The sequence below is a fragment of the Glossina fuscipes genome, unplaced genomic scaffold, assembly GCF_014805625.2.
Source record: "Glossina fuscipes isolate IAEA_lab_2018 unplaced genomic scaffold, Yale_Gfus_2 28, whole genome shotgun sequence".
Lineage (NCBI taxonomy): Eukaryota > Metazoa > Arthropoda > Insecta > Diptera > Glossinidae > Glossina > Glossina fuscipes.
This window is the reverse complement of record NW_023998423.1, coordinates 13351438-13356716: the sequence shown is the minus strand read 5'-3', so window position 1 is coordinate 13356716 and position 5279 is coordinate 13351438. Positions and strand designations below refer to the sequence as shown.

At 34.2% G+C, this 5279-nt stretch overlaps 1 protein-coding gene and 1 long non-coding RNA gene across 4 annotated transcripts in view; both read left to right on the top strand.

Moving 5' to 3' along the window:
* Window positions 1-5279, top strand: part of LOC119636673 (matrix metalloproteinase-2) — a 394606-nt gene that overhangs the window by 199759 nt on the left and 189568 nt on the right. The window lies entirely within an intron of this gene.
* Window positions 1-5279, top strand: part of LOC119636676 — a 95106-nt gene that overhangs the window by 40254 nt on the left and 49573 nt on the right. The window lies entirely within an intron of this gene.

The window sequence follows — 5279 nt, the reverse complement described above, 5'->3', positions numbered from 1 at the left end:
GAAAACACCGACCTTTTATCTTCGTCTAAGAGAAAAGTTATTTGAAAAATGTCGGGAAAATATTTAAACCTCAACTGTTATCAAATAACCGAGCATTTTACGCCAAGTTGAAAAATATATATATATACACATATATATATATATATTATATACATTTTCTCGACAGACCATAACGCAAACTATTCTGGTTCCACTGTAATTATTCTCTTCTATGCCGTTTCACATTTTCTTTAGGGGTTTTGACTTAAGCGCACTAAAAAGTGTAGAATAGAAAAAGAATAGAAAAAGAATCGAAAAAAAAAGAAGAAAACAAAATAATAAAAGAGAAAAAAGGGATAAAAAATTCATTTTATTACACCAGAGACCAAAAGATGATAATAATTTTGTGTAATATAAACACTTTACGCTCTCTCTTACACTATTCATTGCTACACTGTTGCTACTGCTACTGTTATATTCATTGTTGTATTACGTTACTGATCCCCGACTGACTGTACTGGGAATTGCGAAAATTTAAAGAGTACGTTTATAAGTGGGTGTATATATATATATATATATATACGTACACTTTTATGTATGCGCATGTATATGTGTAGAGGAACTCATTTTAATTTTCTTTTTGTAAGTTTTTGTTTTTCGTGATTTTCATTAATTATTTAACATAATATTAGCTGTGTGCGGATACAACACAATTTCAATCTCGATTAACCTCAACCGTGGGTTAAACAGCAAGCAGAGTTGCCTTGAAAGCGAGAAAGAACAAAAAAAGTTTAAATTAAAAATTTAAATCAAACTTAAATTAAATATGATTTTTCTCTTTTATTCTTCTCTTAATACGCAGGACCCAAGAAAAGTCAATTAAATTATTTCTATGCAATTTGTGTTAGATGATCACTTACGTGTATTCACAATATTTCCACCTTTCGTTGGAAGTTGGATATGTCTAAAATGGTTTATTCCCTTTTTCATCTAATCAATGAACAGATCATGCGACTGAAAGTAAAAGCAGCAAGAACATAAAGGTAACTAATCAGTTCACTTATGTTAACAGATCGTACTTACGACATTTGACATTGCGTTACGTAGCTTTGTGGTCTCACTAGTCAAAACTATTGGGACGGACCAAATATCAAACACGAAACTACATACTATGCATAACTTAAGAAACACGATAGCAATGACATTCAGGGCCTGTTTTCTTGCAATAACACGGCGTCCCCTTTTTGCTGAACAGCATGTGGAGTTTGTTTTAAGCACGTAAAAATTGTACTTGATATACCTGGGTGCGACATGGTGCCCATGGTGGTTGCCACAGGTGTTTGCAGAGCCCGCGTTCATTTATATCATGGTTGTCTTCCTCAAATCTGTCTCGCTGGGTTTTTTTCAACCGATATGTTTGCTTAGAGATCCGCAAGCGAAAATTCTTTTCTTCATACGTTGAAACTTCCTTGGAGCCATCCTAAGTCAAAATATCTGAAAGCCTTTGCTAGGAGATATCAAAATAACAATGTTGCTTGTTTCCTCACCTTTAGGTTGAATGACAAATATGTCTGCGACAACACTAGTGAAACATTTTTGAATGAAACTATGGTTTCTGGAGTAGATCGGTTCCTATACGCTACTATGCAAGTAAAGGCCTGTACGGGACCTAAAAATTGCTACGAAAAAAGCCAATGGCGGTTAATAGAACGATCTATTGAAAAATCTGCTAACTGCCAATGGAACCTAGGTTTCCCACGAAATACCACAACTTCGTTTTGGTTCTCGTCGGCTGTTTGATGACATAAAAACAAATTTTTGCGGGTTGTTATGCCAAAAACTTGGCTACTTTTTTAAAGGGGTGCTCCGATTCTAGGTGCAATTAGACAAGTTGAGACAAGGGGTAGTGTCGTTAATTTTTGTAATAAAAATATTCGAAAACACGCGACGTTTTATTTCGTGTAAAGGCCCGGTATACATAAATATGTACGATGTATGTATAAATGTATATATATGTATACATACATATAGGAAAAGCATTTAAATATTCTATTCTAAGTTAAAAGACGCTTCGATAACTTATTACCGATGTGTGAGCACAAGTTTGACGAAGAAGGCACAGTTTCTGGGGTTTAGATCTGATGGCTCGCCCACTTATTGACCTGGCCGACTACAACTTATTCTAATTTTATTTCGTGGACAAAAGACGACTACGAACCTGTTACAACATGTAACTGTAAAAACTCTGAACATAAAAGTGTCAAATTTAGACGCGTAACTTAAAGAAGAAATAAATATTCCATTACATTACCAAAATGCATTCCATCTATGGACTTCAGTTCAATTTCATTTAAAAGTGCAAACATATATGTGCTTTAATAAAGTCGTAACTTTAAGTTAGCACTGATGCATTAAGCAAGCAACCATCCGTAGAGCGCACACTGACATTTTAAGGTCAACGTTTTCAATTATCCGCACATTCTGTACACTAGTGCAACAATAAAGCGTTCTGTCACGTCGAGAGCATGCCTTGATCCTGTTATCGTCTGTGTTATATTCTCACATTCAGCTGACTCACAATTTTAAATTTCTTATTAGTGTTGATTTAAAATTTCCTTCTCAGACAAAAGAGCAAAAGTTCCTCCCCAAATCCTTTAACTGACTAAAAAATAATTAATAATAAATTTTACGGAAATAATTATTATCGCAGAGCTTGTGGCAAACTGTTTCTTTCTTAAACTAAATTGATTTGTTTTCTTTTCGAATATCTTTTTTGGTAGTTCTTTGACTTTTTGGCGGATAATTCAGAAAAAATCAAAGCAATTTGTTTTTGTAATGTGTGCGTGTGATCTGATGTTGAACAACTTTGTAACACCTTATGTAGGCTAAATGCAACGAAAAGGTTTAAGTTTTGTCCCATCTTTTTTATTCACCTTATGCAAGCACATAAAGTAGAAGTTGTGGAAGTAAGTAAAAGCATTGCGGTCGGAGCAAGGCTATGAATACCTAGAAATCGTATATCGCTTCGCCTAATTCAATCTATCACTTAACGTCGTGAGAAAACTATGTCAAAAACCATACCTTGTTTTCACCTAAAGACATACCTTAATGAGTGCTTTCGTGAGTGCGCGAGAGCCTTTATGTGGGTGGGTGAGCTGCAAATGTGAACTGACTTGATTTAGGTTTAACAAAGCTCATTAGTTTCTAAAAGGTCCTGTCAGGCTTTATCTAGTTTCGTCGTCAAAAATTAGAGTTTTTTACCTTTTTCTGATAAGAACCGTTATATAGAGTGAGATTAATGGACCAGTTTTCATCATAAAATTTTGAAAACAAAGAGCCACTCCTTAACGCAATGATTGAAGAAAGTTTTTAAAAAAAATTTTTCCATCTGATCTAAATCATTTCCATCCATCACTTTAATATACCAAAATGCGATTGCTCAGCGATTTTTCTTGAAAAATATTGAAAACGGAATGTTTTTTTTTTTTTTTTGTTATGATTTTTGAAAGATACGCAACTATATGGAGAGTGATCGTTAAAGTGGTCCAACACAATTCGTTTTCCGTAGCCAAGCCATCCCAATAGCAGATTTCGTTAAAATATATTAAAAATGCGATCAGTATACTTGAGCACAAAATTCATGGGTGGATATGAAAAGGCAAGACGGATTTATACTGAGACAGTCCAACAGATAGACAATTTTTTATCGATCCAAGAAATGTTTCTTTAAAAGCAATTCTGGAACAATCATGCCTCCGATTGGCATAGGAAATATGGCAAGAGCGGTTGACCAAGTATTAAACAAAAATAAACAAACCATAAAAAAATCCAAATAATTTTTGATTTCAGAACAGATTTGTGCAACAGGAACAGACAGATACAAATCCCACAAATCCTCCCTAACTTACCTTGACAAACGGATTTAAGCTTTAATATTAACAACGTCTCCCACATCTTGTAGCGATTGCAAATAAATTTTGCAGAAAAATTTCCTCATTTATATTAAATTCTTTATGCAGTTGTAGAGTGCAAATATACTATCTTTCTGCACAATCACACCCACACCTGTTATCACATCAATGCAATAGGTTCGAACGACCCCTTATGAATCTCCAGAAGTAATTTTCTGGTCCCTTTCAAGCTTCAAGCAATATTGTTCAACATTTTTTCAATGCACAAATGTCATTGATTAAAATTTTCCATCCGTTATTTTGTTCGGATATTCTCTGGCGTCTAAGGTCAAACTTTAAGGTTTATAAATAGTAAGGAGAATCTGCATCTCTGCTGGATTTACGGGCGACTCGCTTTTAGGTTTGCATCCTAGCAATAACTTTTGATCCAATACATAGTCCAATTGAATCTTTGAATTGCTATATAAATATAAATATGTATATGTTGTACGCTGAGCCAAACATTTGTAATTCGTGTTATTTGAAGAATAAAGTCAAACTTGGTCTCTTTTCCATTTAATAAAAACATTCTGCAATATATTCTACGCAATCCTTTATCTTGTACTCAAGTTCTAATAAAAAATGTTTTTAACTGCTCAGGACTTTGCGAAACTCAATCATCCCATCACCAAAGACCAACAACTCTGTTTAATTTCGAGGAAAGGAGCTTATTGCACGCAACTGATGAAAAACATTTTGCCGTCAGCTTGCGGAGACGGATTTCAGAAAATCCTATACCAAATTATGGATAAAAATTACATATCTATATACTTCAAATTCAGTTATAATCAGTTCTTCGGAGTAGCCACTTATCATAGACTGTAAACTATTTATAGATTTCTCATTATTACTTGTAAGGCATTTCGATGAATACGTTGCATGCATTGCCTTGAACTGATGGCTGTCACAAATGAACCTCAAGGAGAAAATTATGGGCGCGCTTACTCGTAGACCTACGAAAAGAGATTCTGGGCAGATTCGTTATGGAAATTCTTGAGCAAAATGCAGAAGTTTAAAGCAAGCAAAAGGGTAGATAAAAACTCTCTTCCAAAATTTTCCCATCTATTACGATACATAATAAAAATAGCTAAAGGTGTTCTAATCAGCTTGCCCAGGGTAGTAGCATTTTAAGCGAAAAATTAAAAAAATAGCTAAACGTGCTCTAATAAGCTTACCCAGGGTAGGAGCATTTTAAATGAACAAAGAGAAAAATATCTAACGGTAGTCTAATCAACTTGTCCAGAGTAGCAGCATTGAGAAAAGCTGAGATGAGCAATGAGAAAAATGTCTAAAGATATTCTACTAAGGCTGCCTGGAGTAGGAGTATTTTAAATGAGCAACGGAAAAAAT